Source organism: Neofelis nebulosa, chromosome 6 (genome assembly GCF_028018385.1).
Source record: "Neofelis nebulosa isolate mNeoNeb1 chromosome 6, mNeoNeb1.pri, whole genome shotgun sequence".
Taxonomy (NCBI): domain Eukaryota; kingdom Metazoa; phylum Chordata; class Mammalia; order Carnivora; family Felidae; genus Neofelis; species Neofelis nebulosa.
The window spans coordinates 17716008-17737136 of record NC_080787.1 but is presented as its reverse complement, the minus strand read 5'-3'; the positions used below and the strand labels follow the sequence as shown (position 1 = coordinate 17737136).

The following is a 21129-nucleotide window of genomic DNA, read 5'->3' as shown; positions in this document are numbered from 1 at the left end:
AGGGGTGTGGTGAGCAAAGCAGCAAGACTATGCTCAAAGCAGGGAGTGGGTGGCAGAGATGGACGGTGTCGTCCCCGTACTCAGACTAACTTGCCGTCTGTTTTTCCATCGTAGGCACCAGTATTGAACAAACAGCAACACAACGCTGATGGTGGAAAAAGCGGAAGGGCCAGAAACTAAATCAGGACAGTGCCTTTTACGAACAGACTCCAAGCCTTTCCGTTAGAAAAAAAAAAAAAAGAGTTATCAGATGAGTAAACACAGCCTACCCCTGAATGAGGATTCAATGATCGTTAGAAGGGTTATCAGCCAGGCCAACTAGCCTAGGAGAGCTCATGGAAACCCCTCTTATCTCCTGGAAAAATAAATATGAGAAACACAATAAAGCTACTCTCAGACCCTACCGTGTCGTGTACCCTCCCTGAGAACTGTTCTCCCCTCACTTCTGCCGTAACTATACCTCCTGCCTCCACGAACGTGCTTGAAATTCTCTGAAGTACCAGTTCTGGGAAACTCATTTCCCAACTGGCATGTTTAGCTTGGCTAGCTGCTTCTGCGTGAATGCAGCTCGAGGTACAACGATCGAGGTTAAAGTCCAGCCAAGGCAAGTGATGAGTTTGCTACCTCTACTCAAGGGAATGCTTCGCAGAATCAATAAAGCTTTGTTAGGCAGCTTTGGGCTTCAAAAGGCAACGAGTTGAAGCCCTTTTCTATCTCTGACATATTCTTTACTGTGACCAGCTCAGTGAAGGGACCCTTAGTGGCTACGGGACTCTGGCAAGACCAGGCCCATGAAGACCCTCCATGAGCGTTGGTCACCCATCCCTAAGAAGCCATCTCAAAAACACACCTACTTACCTTAGGTATACCCTGTTCTCTGCACCATTATGAAATAGTCCAAAATAACTTCAGCTTCCATCCAACTGGTTCCATTTTCTGTATAGACTCAGAACCGAGAACAGAAACAGAAGTCAGTGAAAGATATTCTTGGAAATGATGAAGTCCTGTTTTTACACCCGGGTGCGTTGGCCACGGTCACCTGCCGAGTTGAGGACAGGTCTTATCCTCTGCAATGCTGGGTGCCTTCTTTTTGTTTTCCCTTCTGCTTGGTTTTTGTATCTGATTACTTCTTGGTTATTACACTTGTAAATCAAACGACCTAAAGAAAAAACAGAAGAAGGATAATGGGTCACTCACCCTTTCTTCCATCACATTCCATCAGCTCCATGGACGGACTCCCTCTCTTCTTCCCTCCCCCCCACCCCCATAAATAACAACGACAGTATTTACAGAACAGTTTTCTCTCACAGTGTCAAGCTTTAAAGCTTACAAATGAGTTTTCTGACTCTGGGGGATAGAAGATAAGAATCTGCCCCTCAAATGACAGGAATAATAATAATAATGGTAATCTTTCAAAACTGCAGGAACAACAAAGGATGTGAAAGCCCTACAGATTTTCAGAAATCCGGAGGGTGGCTCCTTCAGATAGCCTCACATGATGCTGGAGGATATGGTTCTCCCTCAAGAGCTTCCTGAGTACACGTTTAACATGCCTGGTAGACATAAGAATTATGCACCCTGGTAACCCTGGCGACATTACAGTTAACTTACTTATATTGAAAGTTGAACAGGGGCGCCCGGGTGGCTCAGTCGGTTAAGCGTCCGACTTCAGCTCAGGTCACGATCTCGCGGTCCGTGAGTTCGAGCCCCGCATCGGGCTCTGTGCTGACCGCTCAGAGCCTGGAGCCTGTTTCGGATTCTGGGTCTCCCTCTCTCTCTGACCCTCCCCCGTTCATGCTCTGTCTCTCTCTGTCTCAAAAATAAATAAATGTTAAAAAAAAAATTTTTTTTTTTAATAATAAAAAAAAAAAAGAAAGTTGAACAGATTTGCCCCAAGTAACAGATAAACATATCGACACAGATATGTTAAGTCACAGTGCTGCAGAGCCAGAAAGGGTCCAGAGACCAGATCACCAAACTTGCTCATGTTACAGAAAGGGAAACTGAGGCCCAGAAATCCCAAGTGACTGGCCCCGCTGCACCCAGTGGCAGAGCTGGGGCCCAGGTGTTGCCTTTCCAGCTTCTCAAGCAGTCCACTTTTCTTACGAGCCCCCGTTTGTGTCGGAATTCGAGTGGAACGATTCTGTTATCTTACAACAGACAGAAAGCAGTGAGGGAAACAAGATGGGAAAAAAAAAAAAAAGAAAAGAAATTGAAACAGAGAGGAAAGAATAGAAGAGATACAGAGTGACAGACATTACGGGAGGGACTCTCTGTCTGCCCCTATCTGTCTTTATCTTTCTCTGTATCTGTCTGATCCCATTCTCTTCTATAACCTGTCTCTATCCTGTCTCCCACATGCTGGCTCCTGAAAGAGCACAGCATTATTTAATTTATTCTAAATAGTTTCGAAGAAGGCTTGCAAGTGAGCAAAATGCTGGGGGCCTGGGAGCTGTCAGAAGGAATTTTCCAGAAATTCCGGGCTCAGGGCGGGCACCCTCCCCCCCTCCACTACCAGTGAGGAAGTGAGATCCCATCACGGAGGCCTTGTGGGCATCACCTGAAACTATTAAAAATGCAGAATCGAGGGCTCACCCCTCTACTTAATATGGAGACAGTCTGCATTTTAACAAGATGCCCTAATGATGGATCAGTTCACACGCACATTAAAGTTTGAGAAGGAACAATGTCCAGAACGTTGGAGATGCTTCCTCGCAAGGGTGCCTCCCTTGGTCACAAATTTTCTTTCAGGCCTGGGGAGGAAGACAGGTCAGTGATTTTGAAGATTGAATAAATTCAATGCTAAATGCTAAGTTAAATGCTAAAACCCATCCTTGAAGGGTCGTGGGGGAACACACACATCCATTTTAAATAGCTCACTCCATAGCAGTAATGAATCGGTCTTTCTTCTTCAGGCCAGTTGTCATCTGTGACAAATTCACAAGAATTCCTATAAGAGGCTGCGTTTGCGAAACCCAGAGGGATGTCCAATATTTCCAATATTTCCAGCCTCTCCTCGGTCAGAAGAGTGTCAACGGCAGGAAGGACTTAAATATTTTTGAACTTTGCCAAATTCCGTAGCAAAGCAAAGCTCCTTCCATGTGTTGCTGGAAAGGGGGGATTGGGATGGGACAAAGCTGGAAGATATGGATCGCTCCACGGCCTAGAAAAGGCAACTTTGCCACCAAGGTTTCTAATGAACACCCTCATGGCAAGATCACAATAAAAAACTTAGCAGGAGACAATGTTCAGATGTCAGACGCAATCGTGAAAAAATAGGCAAGCAAGAATGAGAAGCAATTTAGGTAAAAGCATTTCCACCTTTGAAGCTGGCAAAGGAATATCGACCTATATGCTTATTTCTCCCAAGTGTGATGTCATCTCGTGTGTCACGTGGACACTGACAAGGACTTCTTGTTAAATAATCCCTTTGCTGGGGCGCCTGGGTGGCGCAGTCGGTTAAGCGTCCGACTTCAGCCAGTCACGATCTCGCGGTCCGTGAGTTCGAGCCCCGCGTCAGGCTCTGGGCTGATGGCTCGGAGCCTGGAGCCTGTTTCCGATTCTGTGTCTCCCTCTCTCTCTGCCCCTCCCCCGTTCATGCTTTGTCTCTCTCTGTCCCAAAAATAAATAAAAAACGTTGAAAAAAAAATTTAAAAAAAAATAAATAATCCCTTTGCCAACATTGGGGACTAGCCTTGCCCTTTGATCTAAACAGATAGGATCTTGACGGTTACCCTGCTTACACATCTCCAGTTATGCTGCTCAAACATAAGATTTCTGAAGGAAGACCAAGGAGAAGAAAAGCACACATGAAAGTAGAATGAGCGAGCTCAGAAAAGGAAGAGAGAGCACAAATTCTAGAATGTGCATCCTATGAATAGACACTGCCAATGTGCAGTGTGTGTAAAGCACTCTACGCCATTCACAGATTTTCTTTAATCTGCAGATTTTGTCAATCATGTTCATATGTATGGCCGTATGCAACTCTTCATAATTCAAGACCTAAAACAGAGGCCAAAACTTCCACCCTGGAGAATCTGAATTGTGTGCCTTTCCCTTCTTTCTACACACAACACACACACACACACACACACACACACACACACACACCCCACCGCCATGAAACTCTCCCGGGCCCACACGATGTTAACATCGTGTCACGGGTGGGGGGAAATGGCAGGGGTGAGGGGTGGGAGAAGGACAGCTTCTCAGGACTGAACCAAAAGTCCAAAGTAACCACTTCACTCTTGGCGATGAAACCACACACACACACACACACACACACACACACATTCATGCCTGCGTATGTTTCCTCTGCCTTCAAAAGATACTTTTCTCTATTTTTATTGGACTTTGAAGCCATTACCGCAAGGCTGAAAGGCTGACCACTGTTCCAATCTGTTTCGTGTTTGAGCTGGCTCCAGCAACCCAAGCAAATTGTGGATCAGTTCCTGCTATAAAAAAATCAGCAAACCTGAACTTTAGTCTTCCTGTCGTAACGAGCAGGTCAATTGCAGTTGGGACCCGGTCCTCAAGATTTGAGATATTTTGTCTCTTCGGAAGTCTGGGGGACACAGGGAGGAAAAATACTTTATAATTTTTTTTTACATTTATTTATTTTTGAGAGAGCACAAGTGGAGGAGGGACAGTGAGAGAGGGAGACACAGAATTGAAAGCAGGCTCCGGGCTCTGAGCTGTCAGCACAGAACCCGACGCGGGGCTGGAACTCCCACACCGCGAGATCACAACCTGAGCTGAAGTCGGAGGCTTAACCGACTGAGGTCCCCAGGCGCCCCATGGGAGGAAAAATACTTTCGATGAGGAATCAGCCCCGTGAAATGCAAGGCAACGCCGGGAAGGGGGGGTTTTGGCTCACTGCCATCGTGCAAATGTGTTTTCAAAACCAATTACAACGCAGTGATCAGGCCGGATATCTGCTGCCCCACCAGGCCACTTACACCAATAAGCTGGGTGGGGCTTTCCTGGACTCACCTCTTCCTTGGAACCGAGGGGCGGTCTTCTGTGGAAGCCTCTTGTAGGAGAAAGGATTTCTTTTAAAAAGGACATCTTTTATTTTCCATCTGCTGCTTCTCACAGCAGCATTGGGGGTCAAACCAGGTCTTAGAACATTCTGCAGGATAATTTGGCACTTTCCTTCCATCAGCTTGAATATGGAGACAGAAAGGGCTTACTTCTATTTCTTTCACTGCAGAGCAGGGCAGGACTGAAGGGAACGATCCTCTCCCCACCTCCGTGTAAGAACCCGTGATTAATAGACAGGAGGGGGTGAATGACTTTTGAAAGGGGAGAAGAAGGACACCCCCAAAGAAAAGGGGGTTAATTAAGTTTGTTTTCAGAAGCTACAAATCCTTATATCTGCTTAAAACAAATGAGGCCTTAATGCCACGAAGACCCCTGTGCCTATTGCCTAGACGTCCCTAAACGGAGCACACGGCCACCATGTCTTGTGAAATGGTGAGGTTCAGCTCCTCAAGTTCAAGCTTCTGGGACACGGTGTGAGGTTCCTGTGGACCCTCGGTCACAAACAACCTGAAACTTTTACACGAATCCAAGGACAAAAGGAGGAAAAGAACGAGAAGCAAAAACAAAGAGACTTTTTTTTTCTTCCAGCTGCTGAACAAATGAACTGTCCCTGCCTTTCTCCACCGCTCGCACTAGCCAGCCACAGAGGGGGTGAGCTCCCTGAATGGAGAGGTAATCAAGCGGATGGTAGGCTGGCTGCCACGGAGAAGCCACCAGAGGAGCCATATGAACTCCATCACCGCCATCCCGTGCTCCCTGTCTGATCCCCAGCGGCTGATCTCCCCTCCCTCCCTCCCTCCCTCCCTCCCTCCTCCTCTGCAAAACTCAAAGGTACAGCAAGCAACACCACCTAGAAGCATAGTCCAGGTTTTTCTTCTCACATATAGTGCTAAAGAGAATGGAAAATGAAATCGTTCACCACAAAATGGCCCTTGTGAAGGAGTAACTAATTCTACATTTTTTTTTTTTTTTATTTATTTTTGGGACAGAGAGAGACAGAGCATGAACGGGGGAGGGGCAGAGAGAGAGGGAGACACAGAGTCGGAAACAGGCTCCAGGCTCCGAGCCATCAGCCCAGAGCCTGACGCGGGGCTCGAACTCACGGACCGCGAGATCGTGACCTGGCTGAAGTCGGACGCTTAACCGACTGCGCCACCCAGGCGCCCCAGGAGTAACTAATTCTATACGATGCCTTGTACCTCCAGGTAAAGGGGTAGGGGAAGTAGATGTAAAAGAGAGATAAGGATTTGCTTAAATGGAGAGGTAAGTTGTTTTTTTTTTTTCAACGTTTTTTATTTATTTATTTTTGGGACAGAGAGAGACAGAGCATGAACGGGGGAGGGGCAGAGAGAGAGGGAGACACAGTATCGGAAACAGGCTCCAGGCTCCGAGCCATCAGCCCAGAGCCTGACGCGGGGCTCGAACTCACGGACCGCGAGATCGTGACCTGGCTGAAGTCGGACGCTTAACCGACTGCGCCACCCAGGCGCCCCTGGAGAGGTAAGTTTTCCATACGGTGTCGAGGCAACCACCGTGCCGAAATTAAAAAGTTAAATTTTGAAAATTGAAATGATACGAAAATTTTAAATCCATATTACCCAATATCATAATTAGATGTGACAACTAATTACTAAGTTAATATAGTTAAAGAGCCTCATTTAAAAAATGGGTTAAGTATAGGGGCGCCTGGGTGGCTCAGTGGGTTAAGCATCCAACTTGGGCTCAGGTCATGAACTCAGGACCTGGTTCAGGACCTTGAGTTCAGGTCATGAACTCACTCTTGGTGAGTTCGAGCCCACCAAGGGGGTGCTGATCCCACCAAGAAGGGGGCTCCACAAGGCCTGGGGTTTCCTGAGGCCGGACCTGACTGAGGTCTGGGCACTGAGAACTTTCCAGGCTACCAGGGCAAAATTCAGATGTGGAAGCCCCAACCCTCAGTGTGGTGGTATTTGGAGGTGGGAATTTGGAGAGCTGATTAGTTCTAGCTTAGTTAATGAGAGGAGGACCTTCGTGATGATGGATTCGTGGTTTTATTTTTTTTTATTTGTTTTTTAATGTTTATTTATTTTTGACAGAGAGAGAGACAGAGCATGAGCAGGGGAGGGGCAGAGAGAGAGGGAGACACAGAATCGAAAGCAGGCTCCAGGCTCTGAGCTGCCAGCACAGAGCCCGATGCGGGGCCTGAACTCACAGACCGTGAGATCATGACCTGAGCCGAAGTCAGACGCTCAACCGACTGAGCCACCCAGGTGCCCCGGATTCGTGGTTTTACAGAGACGCCAGATTCTCTATCCTCTCCCCCTCGCCCCCACCACGTCCCCTCCACCACCAATGAAAGGCCATGTGAGGACACAGCTAAAGACAGCCGTCTCCAAACCAAGAAGCAAGCCCTCACCAGAACCCAGATCTGCCGGCACCTTAAGCTTGGACTTCCAGGCTCCAGACCCATGAAAAGCAAACCTCTCTTGTTTAAGCGCCCCAGTCTGTGCTACTTTGTTGTGGAGACTAAGACACATCCCACTCTGTCCCTCCCGCCAAAGCCAGCCAGCTTCTCCAGGAGGCCACCTTCCTCTCCTGCTAAAAATAATCCCTGTCTTAACCCGGCCAACTGATCTTCACTTCCTTCCTTCTGAAGATCATGGGATTAAGCCTTTGACTTCTGGGAGGGAAATACAGAAGCGAATTGTGTGTGTGTGTGTGTACATTGCGCAGAGAATATCCTCTCTTTCAAAGAGGGGATACCAACTAGAAAAATACAACACTGTAGGCGGGTTTTCCAGAACATCATTCCAGAGAGAGGTGTGCTCTTTGCTTCCTTCCAACTGTGCGTGGCCTCCTTGCGTGTTATCTCTCCATCATGTGCACTGTGCCTGGTTCTTATAAATACCCTCTTGAAGAGGGTGAAAAGGTCATCCTGATTCACATCGGCAAAAACAAGGGGGCATTTGATGGAGCTTGTCTCCATCGGCGATGTATTTTCACAACCTCCTAGCAACCGCAAGCCTTTGGTAGCGGAGGGAAATGCTTTTGAAACACGGAGACACCAAAAACACACAAAGTCTGAGCACACCCAGACACACAAACCTCTTGCACTTGACCGTGCAGTGAGGGTAGACGGCAGAAGGACAGACCCCAGGCTGAGATGCAATTTTCATACCGCGTTTCCCTCTACCTGCCCCTAAATGTGGCCCATCCCCAAACAACCCACAGAGCTTAGCTCTAGACTACACCAAGGGATAAGCTTTGCTTTCCCCAAGCCTTCCCAAAGGTCAAAAGCGTCATGAAAGGGTGTTATTACGATTAAACCAACAGCTGTCATCTCCCACAGGCTGCAGGAGAACGTGAACATACGAAAAAAAAGGAAATGGGATGGCAGAGGAGGTGGCTTAGAGAAAATTCTGGAGAAGAGTCAAGGGCTGAGGAACGTGGGGGTGGACACAGGCTCCTGCCCTCCAGCGGAAGAAAGGAGAAGGCTTTCTAGGCAGATGGGGAGCCTGGTGGGAGACTACAAATTACCCTGAACAGACTTGGGCCATCCCAAGGGTCAGGAATGTGCACCGGAGGCGAAAGGGAGAAGGTGGACTTCCACAAACAAGTAAACATCTTCCGCGTCCTTCCAGATGGTCGTACCCGTGGACAGGAGGGCCCACAGGCAAGGCCTGAAGAGTGTCAAGTCCCAGCCGTTGTTTGGTCTGTACGTTCTCTTGCATGGCGTTCGTTGTTCTTTGGTGTATGCGTACGTTGAACTTGCACACGTGGTCGGTGTTTCCTTTTATTCTGTTTCGTACTTTTTTTCACCTGCATTATTTTTTTTTTAATTTTTTTTTCAACGTTTTTTATTTATTTTTGGGACAGAGAGAGACAGAGCATGAACGGGGGAGGGGCAGAGAGAGAGGGAGACACAGAATCGGAAACAGGCTCCAGGCTCCGAGCCATCAGCCCAGAGCCTGACGCGGGGCTCGAACTCACGGACCGCGAGATCGTGACCTGGCTGAAGTCGGAGGCTTAACCGACTGCGCCACCCAGGCGCCCCACACCTGCATTATTTTTTTAAGAGACGCCATGATGCTTGGCACATTTAGCGCATTGCTTTAAATTACTGCATGGCTCGTACATAGATGACCTCCATCTACCATGTGTTAACTGGTAATTCTGCTGGAAGACAGAAGTCTCTTACTCCCTGTCAGCCCAATAGTATAGCGACGCACGCACGCAGACTTCCTCACGTATTTATTTCCCTGTCCGGACTACGTAAAACTTTCTCTGGGGCGTACGTGTCGCTATGGAATATCTGTGACACAGTTTCGGCAGGTACCTAATGTACAGAGCAGCACCAGGTTACTCATGAAAACAGCTCCGTGGAAGTCTAGGCTCAATCAGCAGAGCACGAGGGAATTCCAGACAAGCCGTATCACCACCATCAGTTGACGTAACTGGGTTTTCTGATTCTTTTCCAGTCTAAGTTGGAGTAAAGCAAAACTTCATCGTTCGTATTTGCGTTTCTCTGGTTGTTAGTACAATACGAGCCTCTCTCGACGTGTTCGCCGTCCTTTAGGTTGTCTCCTTCCTAAAATGTCTGTTTATATCTTTTGTTCGTTTTTTCCACGGGAGCTGATTTGTAGGCCATCTTTCCATGGTCTACAGAGTAATCCTTTGTCCATTTTAGATACTGGGAACATCTCCCACTGAAGATCGTATCCATGAGTTTTCTATTGCTTCCCATTTGGTCTATGTGTCCGTTTCTGAATACTATTTGTATGACTATGATTTGGTTGTATGTTTTAGTATCTGAATAGATACACCCCCCTTTCACTTTTGTGGTCCTTTTTTCATATTATTCACTTAGCTATTTGTAAATCATAACACACACACACACACACACACACACACACACACACATTTATTGCGTTCCTGGGAAAAAAGTCCAACTGGAATTTTGACTGAGAGTGCGTGGAGATTATAAATTAATTTGGGAAGAATTTCAATCTTCATAATATTAAATTCTTTATCCAAGAACACGATAGTCACTGATACTATTTTCTTTGTCTTTTATTAGAGTTTTCAAGCTTCTCCCCATGGAGGTCTGAGGTGATCTGGGTTAAATCAACTCCAAAATAGCATTGTTTGGTTGCTCCTATTGGCATGGCATCTTATTTTGTATTATATTTTCTGGAGAGTATAGCACAGCAGGAACTGAAGTTATAACTGTGTCTCACTTAATTCTTCTTCCTTATTAAGAAGGGAAGGCGGTCATCCCGAGCTGCGCCTTTGCAAGAAGAATGCCCCATGTGGAAGTTGCTTCTCTCTCTCCAACACTCCACTTCTTCTGGACTCTTGTTGTTCAAGTCTCCCAACGTGGAACGTCCACTCTGAACCCAAAGAGGGGCTCTACCACTTTCCCTTCTTGTTTCTTGCAAATTTGCAATTCCGGCTATTACGAGCAGAGGTTGGGGGGCATGGGTGGGGCAGGGGATGAGCTCCAGTACCGTGAATGAGAACAAAACCGGGTCCCGAATTCTAGTTTAATCCTTTCGTTGCCGCCAAGAAGCACGCTGGCTAACTCCCAGCTGCTTTCCTTAGTAATTGCAAAGAACGCCTTGCCAAGCCAAGCATTAATTTTCCTTGAAGACATTACAATATTATTTCAACATGGAGAAAGGACGTCCCTATAGTAAATGTGACTTTGACCTTGCTCCTCTCAAAATAGTGAACTTTGGCATGATGGTGTGATGAAGTCTTTTATTCTTCTTTCCTGGGCTTACATGCGTATACCCAACAGTCATTACAACAGCCATCAATGGCTCTCTTCCCACCATGCTCAAATGGATGGCACCAGCTCGGATGACATTGCTGGTTTGTTTTGTTTTGATGTCAGAGTCCTTTAATAAGTGGGATAAGTGCTAAGGAACAGGGGGAGGTTGGTTAGCCTACCAGAATCCCTCTCCTGACGCTGGTAGTGACACCATGGAAACCATGGGACCCACCACTTCCTTTCTCTCTGCTGTTCCAGGATCAACCTGAACAAGACCAAGTATCCTATTGATGACCTTCTACAGGCTGAGAGGGGGCAAGTGGTGAGAATACAAAGCATCCCAGGGCCCACGCTGTCAAAATGAGCTTTCGTTGCAAGGGAATTTGATTGGTCCCAGTTTTACCAAATCCCCAGATGTTTAGATGGGAGTTGGGATCACTCGGTGCCTGGAGAGCACTTCGACCGCAGAAGTCTTTAGCTCGGTTCCTTCGCATAGCTGTCTCGTGATCTTGTGCTTTCAGTCAGACGTTTCTCCTTGTTTCCCCCTCTTTAAACCAGCGACTCCCAGCCTTCAGCACACCCACCACCCCTGGCCTTACCTCTTCGCTTGAATCTGTTCACACTTCACCCCTGCGCTTAGGCTCCAAAGCCAGACTGTGGGCTCCATATGGAGGGACTATACGTGGTTGACGTCTCCTGGTCTCTCCCAACACAGGGGTCCGGCCTTCAGAGTTCTTCATATTAATACCTATTGAATTAACACGCCAGCTCAATGTTTTAAACTCCCATGCAGTTCTAGGGCTTGAAGGCAACCCTGCAATTCAAACCTAGGTTCTTGAGCCAGCCATTTCATTAATCAGCAGGGAGAAACCAGAGGCGTGGGGACTGTTTACATGTGTATGTTAAGTCAGTGCGTCTGTACATTTCCTGTCTCCCCTGGGTTTTGCCTTTTCTCTTTGAAGAGGGGGATTTCTGTTTCACATTTCGCTGTCACATAAGAATTTACTCGCATCCAAGTGGGAGGTGGGGAACAGGCTGTAGCCTCCATAACGTGTGCCCAAGGACCGGATATTGTAGCCCCGAGGATTTTTAAGCCCCCTGATGAACATACCATGTCGCATTCACAACGGAGAGGCGCATTGTTATGTTTTCAGCAGCCTGCGAGCGAGATGCCCTGCTGAGCAGGATGGAGAAAGTGCTTGCGATTAATTGGTAGAGTCGGATTGTTAACATTCCCTCAGTGTTCCCCAGCACAGGGCTCTTGACTGGCCTGCTGGAGAAAATAACCGGTGTAAGGGAGGGGGAGCGTAGGGTGGAGTAAAGGAGAAAAATCTCTCATTAAAACTCCAATCAAGCCATTTTAGCGCGCTTTTTTTTCCCCCACAAGGCATTTGCTCTGAGCCCCAAATGTTACACTTGTTGAACGCTTTATCTTAAGAGATCCCTGCTCTTTCCTAAAAACCTCAATCATTTGCTTTCGTCGGGAAATTTTTGGGTGGGGTGTGTGTCTCGAGAAGCTCACAGAAGCAGGATCCTTAAGAGATCATATGGTCACGCTACAGTGTCCCTGACAATATGTGTTTTCTAGGCACGGGCACACATATGTTATGTACAGCACGGGACAGAGGTGTGTGTGTTACAACACGATACATTCCAACTTCTGTCCTTTTCTTTTCTTTTCTTTTCTTTTCTTTCCTTTCCTTTCCTTTCCTTTCCTTTCTTTCTGTGTGTTGGCATAAAAAAAAAAAATACTGGCTCTTTCTCGAAAGTGGGCCTTAGGTTAGTGCCTAAAAAGCCTTTTCTTCCCTAAGGATTGCTGGACGAACAGGTGCCTATTAGAGTCTAGGTGCCGTCCTCCTTTCTGGAACTGCCCTCCACCCTTCTGCCTTGGTCACAGGGAACTCACGGGAGCTATGTCTGCTCAACGAGGTCCTTTACCCCCCAGCCAAGTTGACCGGAACAAGAGTAGGCATGGGATCCACTGCAGAACAGTAAGATTCCAAATCCCAGACCCCCGGACTTTGGAGTAGGGATTAAGGGGTGGACATCAGGGTGTAGCTGTGTTTTCTGCCTTGTGAACTGGGGCCAAGGTAACATCATCTTGCTGCAAAAAGAAAATACTACAAGGGTGCGAAAAGAAGGGGAAAAGTGAGATGGAGGGAGGTTGTGTCTGGATGCCCAGTGGCCCAGCAAATGAGCATCCTGTTCGCTGGGGCCGACTTGTCCAGCTGACCTCTGCATTCATGGAGTGAAGGCCCTTCCACTGACCCTCAGGGCCAAGGAAGAAAGGTCAGGATAGAAAACCCCACTGAGGCTCCTAAGAAGAAGAAACATTCCCATGCCTCTTACATGACTTTCACCTCCCCTGGCAGTGAACCTCTGGCAACAAAGCATATCATCGAACACATCTTATTCAAGGTAAAAGTATCAGCATACTGTTGTCACGATGAAATGTGACCCATATCAAAATAGCTACTCAGAAATTCCATGTGCTGTATACTTATCTGCTCACGTTTCTGATAAACCCAAAAATACAAAGCCTGGGAGGAAAGGCTAACTTTGCTTATAAACATACCTAAGACATCCCTAAATACTGACACTTCCATAGACGAAGGAATTTGAGTGGCATCAAAAGAACTGTCTAGTCCCAAATATCCCCCACCCTTTCTAGCTGGTATTTTGCTACCTGTAAATTCCATTATTACAATCATTCCCCTATATTACTATGAACACTGTTTGCAGAAATTTCTTCTTAAGATGTCAATACCATGTGGAAAATGTTACACACTAAACTACACATTAGCATCAATTCAGTCATCAGATTCATTCATTGATATTTTAAAGCTTAAGGACCTACCGTGTCCTATGGTCATCGTTAATGAGGGAAAAAGCAGATTTCCCTTATGCTGGGGAAAATTATTGAGTCTCCACTCTATGTCTGAGATTCTCTCAGTGACATCTAATGAACATGACCCTGTTCCTTCCTCAAGAAGGTCTGAATGATAAAGTCTCTTAATATATACCAAGGAATTTGGATATTTTTGTTATACGTACACCCCCGGAATGTTCACGAACTCCAACGGCCCACCTGCCAGCCAAGGTCAAATATGCAGAGCCAAGAGGAAACATTGAGAGGGTTACTTCTAAATTCTCAAAAGGAGTGTAAACAGAGGCCTGCCCAAGGGAAACCCAATGTCTTCTTTCAGCTTTTCCAAGTCCTGGTCCCCAAACTCTAAGATCACAAGTGCTTCTTAGGAGTTTTGTTTGCCTTTTGTTTTGGTTATTGACAGGGGTTGTCACAGCTATGCATGGCTCTTTATTTACAGTACTTACAGCCCTATTTCCAAAATGGACTGATATTTGGGTAGTTTTATGGTTAATACCCAGGGATTTCTCTTTCTTAAGGCTCAACTGATGAACCCATTTAGGCACGCTGAGGTCCACGTACGTGTGATACTGTATGGCGAAGTTTACGCTAGGGTGAAAAGCTATACACTTTTGCTCATAATCAAAGGATCGTTTAGGGCCATTGAAAACCAATCCCTGTAATACATTTTAGAGAAGGGAAGAAAATATACACATATATTTTCAAGACAAAGGACATCATGGATAAAGTTAACAGACTAACATATTGGAAGGAGATATTTGCAATGTCAAATCTGACGAGGGACTACCATCTAGAATATATAGAAGGAACTCCTGCCAACTTACAAGGTCCAGGCAGCCGTTCTGGAGAGAATCTGGCAGTACTCAGCCAATGTAAAGACATGTGTATGCTATCACCCAGCATTCCTGCCTCTGAGTCCCAGGTGATATACGTCAGGAATCCCTGAGGACTGTCCTATCGGTCAAGAAGGGGGCGAGTTTGAGGGTACTCACCACAACACTTGCGGCAATGGGGAGCTGGAGACCGTCTAGCGCTCATCACTGGAACAGAGGCGTCAAACGGGGATGCTGCGCACAGCCACACAGATGCCCGTGCCCAGGCAGAGCAGAAAAAGGAAGCAACACCATGAGGTTTCCGGTATGCCATTTGCATAAACTGAAAACACATGTTCCCCAAAGAGAAATACATGTTTTACAGGAATACAGGCAAAGAACACAACGCACACAAACAGGTTAAACTGGTTGCCTGCAGAGAGGACCAAAAATGAGGGGGCAAATGAAAGGGGAAAAAGGAAAACATTCCATCAATCAAGAGAAGAGCCTTGAAGAGGTCCGTAGTCGTGGCTTACCATGAACGGGCCTTGTGCACTGGAGGTGTAAAAACAAACCAAAACGGGGGCAGGAGAAGCCACTGGGTCTTCAGGTCCTGGGGGAGAAGAGGCAACAGATCCCTTTCTGAATGGCCAACGGCACCAAGCCCCGTGTCCTATCCTTGGGCCACGCCTACCATTTGCCCGATAGATATCTGACCGATGGATGGGTGAACAAATGGCTCAAAAAAAGGAAAAATACCACCTCGTGGAGGGTGGCCGGGAGCCATGGAGCTGCCCCGTAAATAAGGAATTCCTGATGCTCTTTTATGCGCCAGGTACCGTGCTAGACCTTGGGAACGAAATGAGTGAAGAGGGAGACAGTCACTGTCCCCGTGGAGTTCAGCTGAGAGAGAAATCGAGGAGTCAGGTAGCAATGTTGACACACTGTGTCACCGGCTATGACGCAGATCAGTACAGGGTGCCCGGGGGACCCCGAAGAAGGGCTCTGAATCCGACTGCGGAAGTTCAGGAAGAGCATCCCAGGAGACGCCGGTGCAAGTAAAAGTCACATAAGCAAGGAGAGAGGTGGGGCGTGCAACAGAAGCAGGAGACATCGCATATGCAATGGAGCCCGAGGTCAGAACTTTACCGTAATAACTCTGATACCTACTTCAGAAGAGCTTGTCTTCCTAGCCTGAAGATAGAGCAGTTGCTTTAACAGGTGGAGCTGCACGGCATTTATTAGTGTTCTGGAGGCATCTCTCTCAAACAAAGGAGCGATCCCTGGGTAAAAGAAAAAAAAAAAAAAAATCCTTCAGCTCAAGCCTGCACATCCCAGCCGATATTGCCTGGAGCAGGTGAACAGGAGTCGAGAACTTATCAGTGTCCTGTGAAATCGCTGCAGTTCGACTGAAGAGGGATAAAGAACCTTGAACGAAAAGGCTTTGAGCCTGCCGGTCCAGTTCACCTTTCTGTAGTTTTCCTGACATCGCATGATTCTTCTAATTCTGCGTTTGCATTTGGGCAACGACACACTTTGCGGCTGACACACTTTGGAGATGCTCTCCTGTGTGTGTAGGGCTTTGGGTCTGCCGTGTCCTGAGGAGCCGAAGGGCAGGGTCATACAAGCATAGGTGCTAGCAACTCATTCCAGGGGGTCTCAACCTTGAACCTGCAGCAGCCCCCTTTGGAGGGCTGACTCAGAAAGCCTCAGCCGGGGGTGGAGGGGCGGGGGGCGGGGGGGGGGGGGTCAGGTTGAGAATTTGCATTTCTAACAAGTTCCCAGATGGTGCCCAGGCTGCTGGTCTGGGGACCGCACTTTTGAGACCCACTGAACTACTCCTAATTCTGCTGATGGAGAAACTCAAACTCAGAGAATGTAGAGAAAACCTACACTTCTCCTGTGTGTCTTACTCAACTGCGACCCTCACAGTGTCTGGAGCACAGATATGGGGAAGGGGTCCCCACCAAGCGATCCTCTGTGACACCAGCTGGGTGCCCTACAATGTAACTCAATCGCGACACTCTCATATCAGTCCCTCCAGACTGCTCCCCTCCTCCTCCCTTCAGATGCCAATTACAAGTCCTGGCAGTCACATGGGCGACTGACCCATGGGCTGGCAGCACATCGGAGGTTTCCACAACCCCCCTCTTCATGTTTGATTAATTTCCTACAGTAACTCACAGAACCCAAGAAAACAGTTTACTTACTGTTGACTAGCTTATAAAAGGATATGATTAAAAAAAAAATCGAGGTAGAAGAGATGTGCAAGGCAAGGAATGTGGGAAGGGGCACAGAGCTTCCATACTCTTTCTGGACACCTCTCTACCAGCGCCAACCCAGAAGCTCTCTGGACCCCATGTTTTGGAGGTTTCTCTGGAGCCTCCATCACACAGGCTTGATCAGTCATTAACGTCATCTCCAGCCCCCCCTCCCCTCGCTGGAGAATGGGAGCAGGGCTGAAAATTCCAAGCATCTAATCCTGGCTTGGTCTTTCAGGTGACCAGCCCCCATCCCGGAGCCATCTGAGAGCCCACCCAGAGTCGCCTCAGCAGAACAAAAGATATGGCTATCACCCAAGAAATTCCAAGAGAGGTAGGAGCTCTGTGTCAGGAACAGGGGTCAAAGACCAGATATAAGAACGAAAGATTCTTCAAGGACTGATCACTTAGGGAGTTTCAAGCATTTTTAAAAAGGCGGGGGGGAGTGCCTGATGGCTCAGCCAGTGAAGCACTGGACTCCTGACTTCGGCTCAGGTCATGATCTCATGAGATCTCATGAGATCAAGCCCCACGTCAGGCTCTGTGCTGAGTGTGGAGCCTCCTTGGGATTCTCTTTCTTTCCTTCTGTCCCTGCTCTGCTTGCTGTCTCTGAGAAAGAAAGAAAGAAAGAAAGAAAGAAAGAAAGAAAGAAAGAAAGAAAGAAAGAAAGAGGAAGGAAGGAAGGAAGGAAGGAAGGAAGGAAGGAAGGAAGGGAGAGAGGGAGGGAGGGAGGGAGGGAAAGAAAGAAAGAAAGAAAGAAAGAAAGAAAGAAAGAAAGAAAGAAAGAAAGAAAGAAAGAAAGAAAGAAAGAAAGAAAGAAAGAAAGAAAGAAATTACAAGGCTTTTATGAGTTCTGTGCCAAGAACTGAGGGCAGAACCCAATATACACTATTTCTATTATCTCACAACAAGTGGCTTCTGTAAAAATGGTAGAAAGTCTCGGTGATCCAACGCAGGTTTGGGGGGAATAAAGTGAGCAGGGAAGAAACAAAGAGCTATGAAGATTTTTGAACCAAGGTCCTCACAAGTAGTGGCCTCACAGATAAATAGGAGACATCTTACCCGGTTCTTACAACCCTCTCCCTTCCCTGCACCCCCCCCCCCCGTGTCCCCCATCCCCCGGTCCCAGCCTGAGAAGTGCCACCAAGGTACGGCGGGGGGAGCTGCACCAGCAGCAAAGGAGGTGAAGGCAGGCGCTGAGCATCATCAAAGTCCTGGAGGTCCTTGAAAATCAGATGCAGGCAATTCTCGGCGCCGTGTCTCCACGCTCCAGGCGCGGTGCCCCAGCCAGAGGTCGGGACCGTGGGAACAAGTGAGCACTCTGCCCCAGCCTCCTTGACCTATGCTCCCTGCAAAGATACGTTACGTTCCTGCAGATGGCCTCTCCAAAGGGCCCGCTCCACCTGTCAGCCCTCACTACCTACGCGGGGGTGGCCGCTTCGGTGGAACCAACTGAGGCCCAGAGGAGTCGCTGCCGGCCTCCCTCTCCTGCTGGCTCCCCCGCGGTGCGGGTTGTACCCTGGGAGGACGAGGGCTGCAGCGGTTGTGAGACTTTGCAAGGCTTTGAGCACGTGGGGGAGGGAGGACAACCAAGCAAAGGCAACCGCCTGCCTGGCGAGCGGAGAGGGCGCCATGGGTTTCATGAGAAAGAGCAGGATGCCTGTGCTTTCGTTCTGCCTTGTCAGCGCGGTGGGGAAGAGTCGAGCTAGATGAAGCCGCTGGCTGGCCGTCCTTGGTTGCTGTCCACACCGCCCCCGGCCCCGTCTTTTTCCAAGGAATTTGACGGGAGAAGAGAAAGAAGCCACCCACTGGGGCCCTCGCCATCCACGATGGCAGTGACTGAGCTGGAGATGAGTTGCTTGGACGTTAAGAGTTCTGAGGTCAAGTCCCTCTGACTGTTTATCACACCTGGGGCCCAGAACACTCCAGACGCCTGCAATCACTGAGAAGTCATTACAGAATGATTCCCGACGGGCCTCCTAAAGATCTGCTCGTACAAAGATGGAAACTGCTTTGCCGGAAGCACGATTTTGAATTGCGCTAAAAAAAAAAAAAAAAAAAAAGAATAGTTCTGTCCTTCCGGTCAACGGGGTGTCCCAAGATGACGATCGCAGACGGGCCGAACAAGCGGTGTCACTTTCGAGCCACAAGTTCCAAGTTTGCTCCAGGTTCTCTTTCAAAACCACAGAGATGGGTGACTCATGGCCACAATGTGACTTGAGAGGAAAGTAAGACATTGCATTTCAGTGAGTCCAGGCTTTAGCAGAGTAACCGGTAGCTGACCAAGACATAGAACAATAAACATTTCATCTTCGCATATAGCAGCTATCTTGGGAAATATTCATAGACTACTATTTGAACCAATTCTCAACCGATTTTTGAAACCTGAGTGCTGGCAGATAATCACGGCCTTCTGGCCACTAGCCTGAGCTAGGGCTCACCTGACTCCTGATGGCTGCTGGTTAGAGGACGCGGGCCCGCAAAGGTCTTAGTTAAAAAGGTGTCGGAAGCCAGGCCTTCCCGAGCTGGGTCCCGCGGGGCAAATTCTCTTTGCCTTGCCTTTATTTCTGATCTTAATAGCCCGATTCGGAATTTTGCAAAGCAGAGGCTCGCCCAACAGCCGCACGCGCCACGCGGAACCTCTGCCTTGTGCGAGGCTATAAAGAGAGTTAAAACCTCTCCCCCAGATTAAGTCCATTCTTGTGGTGTGCACCCTTCCCTTGCCCTCCCCTCCCACGACAAAATGCACACAGGCGGGACTGTGACGTGGTCGTAGGTTTCCAAGGGTCATCACCTAACCACCCAAGACTTGTGTAAAAATGCCCCTTATAAAACTCTTCACACGTTTGTCGTTTAAGTGGCGAGAATGGCTGATTTACTTCCAAAGAATGTTTGGAGATCTTCCGAGCTGTGCCGGGATCCATAATTATCAACAATTGCTAAGGCAGCTTAGCCTTTATGTAAAATATTGTGCCTACAAATGGGTTTATTTTGAACCAGTTCACGCTGTTAAATTGGAGTCTGGTACAGGGTTTATCCCAAGGCAGTGTTCAATAATAGCACAGTAGCAAACACCTTGGCTATCTGTCTTTCTATTTGGTTGGCTCGTTTTATATCTTTGCATGTTTAAATAGGCAATGGGAGTGCTAATTAAAATGCAATCATGCAGGTAAATTAGACCATGTTTCTAAAAGGTAAAATGAAAACCCTTTTGAGTTCAAAATCTTTGTGATATTCAAGGCAAAAGCCCAGTGTGATACCGAGCACAGAGAAAAATCTTTCATGATGATGGCATGTTTAAAACCAAAATTCGTTCGTTTGGTTTTGTTTTTAGAGATACGGAACATGCCACAAATTAATTACGAGTCATTTCTTATGGGAATCGAGACTCAGGGTTTCTAGGAAAATGTTCAAGTTGGAGGTCAGTCTGAATAATTTGTACCGTCCACGTTCTGCCTGTGAAATGAGAAGGATGATGCATATTTCAAAGCCTACTTCAGTCTAGGCACAAGGGTAACCCCAAAACCTATGGTCAAGGCTCACCCAGTGGATTCTCCAGTCTACCCACTGCTCATCCATTCTCAGGTGAACTTCACCGCCAGCAACCAAAGACAGAGACAATATGCTGATGTCCTGAAAAACGTTTCCTCTCTCTGAGCTTCACTTCCTGCCCTCTGCAAAATGAGCTTCAGTCCGGCACTGTGGGCTACTGTTGATATTATAAACTGTTTTGAGAATTTGATAAAAAGCCATTTCCACTGTTCCAAAAACCAACAAAACAGACGAACACAAAGCAGTAGGCGTGCGTATCCCCCACGTGCATCCGCTGTTCCTCTGATACGTATCCACGAACCTCCAGTTAAAAACTCCAGTGTGTGACCCAGCGATCCCACTTCTGGGTGCATATGCAAAGAAGATGAGAACTCCAGGTCCCTACGACAATAAGAATGCATGTCTTCATCTAGGACTTTGTGCTGGGCCCCAGCCCGTTCCCCTCGGCTCGAGCTGTGCACTACAAATTAGTCTTTGCGAAACAAAACCCCCCAAAAAATCACATAAAAATTCATCTCTGCTTCGGCACGAGAGTATCCTGCTGCCTAGACCATTTGCAAGCCAGGAAATAACCAGAAGCCATTTAAGCAATACAACCAGTTTCGTGTCCTTGAAAGCATTAGACATTCTAGGAGTTACTGTTTGCCCACCCCCTCCTTTTAGAAAGTGTGTGCTTTATTTCAAGGTCACAGTTTCTCCCACAGATCCCCACTGCCTTATAGTTTCTAGTCTCCGATTCATATGTGCTCTAAGAGTTGTCACCCTGAACTACCCTCACTCCTCTCCCCTGATGTGTTCTAAGACAACATTTCCCCAGAAATG

The 21129-nt window shown here is 47.6% G+C and overlaps 2 long non-coding RNA genes across 2 annotated transcripts; one reads left to right on the top strand and one right to left on the bottom strand.

Moving 5' to 3' along the window:
- Nucleotides 1-277: 277 nt before the first annotated feature.
- On the bottom strand, nucleotides 278-16162 carry LOC131513759 (uncharacterized). Its single transcript, XR_009262770.1, has 3 exons — nucleotides 14675-16162; nucleotides 4475-4564; nucleotides 278-1159 (listed from the first exon to the last, which is right to left on the bottom strand). It is a non-coding gene; the product is annotated as an uncharacterized LOC131513759 (long non-coding RNA).
- Nucleotides 6211-7738, top strand: LOC131513757 (uncharacterized). Its single transcript, XR_009262769.1, has 3 exons — nucleotides 6211-6306; nucleotides 6544-6769; nucleotides 6809-7738. It is a non-coding gene; the product is annotated as an uncharacterized LOC131513757 (long non-coding RNA).
- Nucleotides 16163-21129: the final 4967 nt, after the last annotated feature.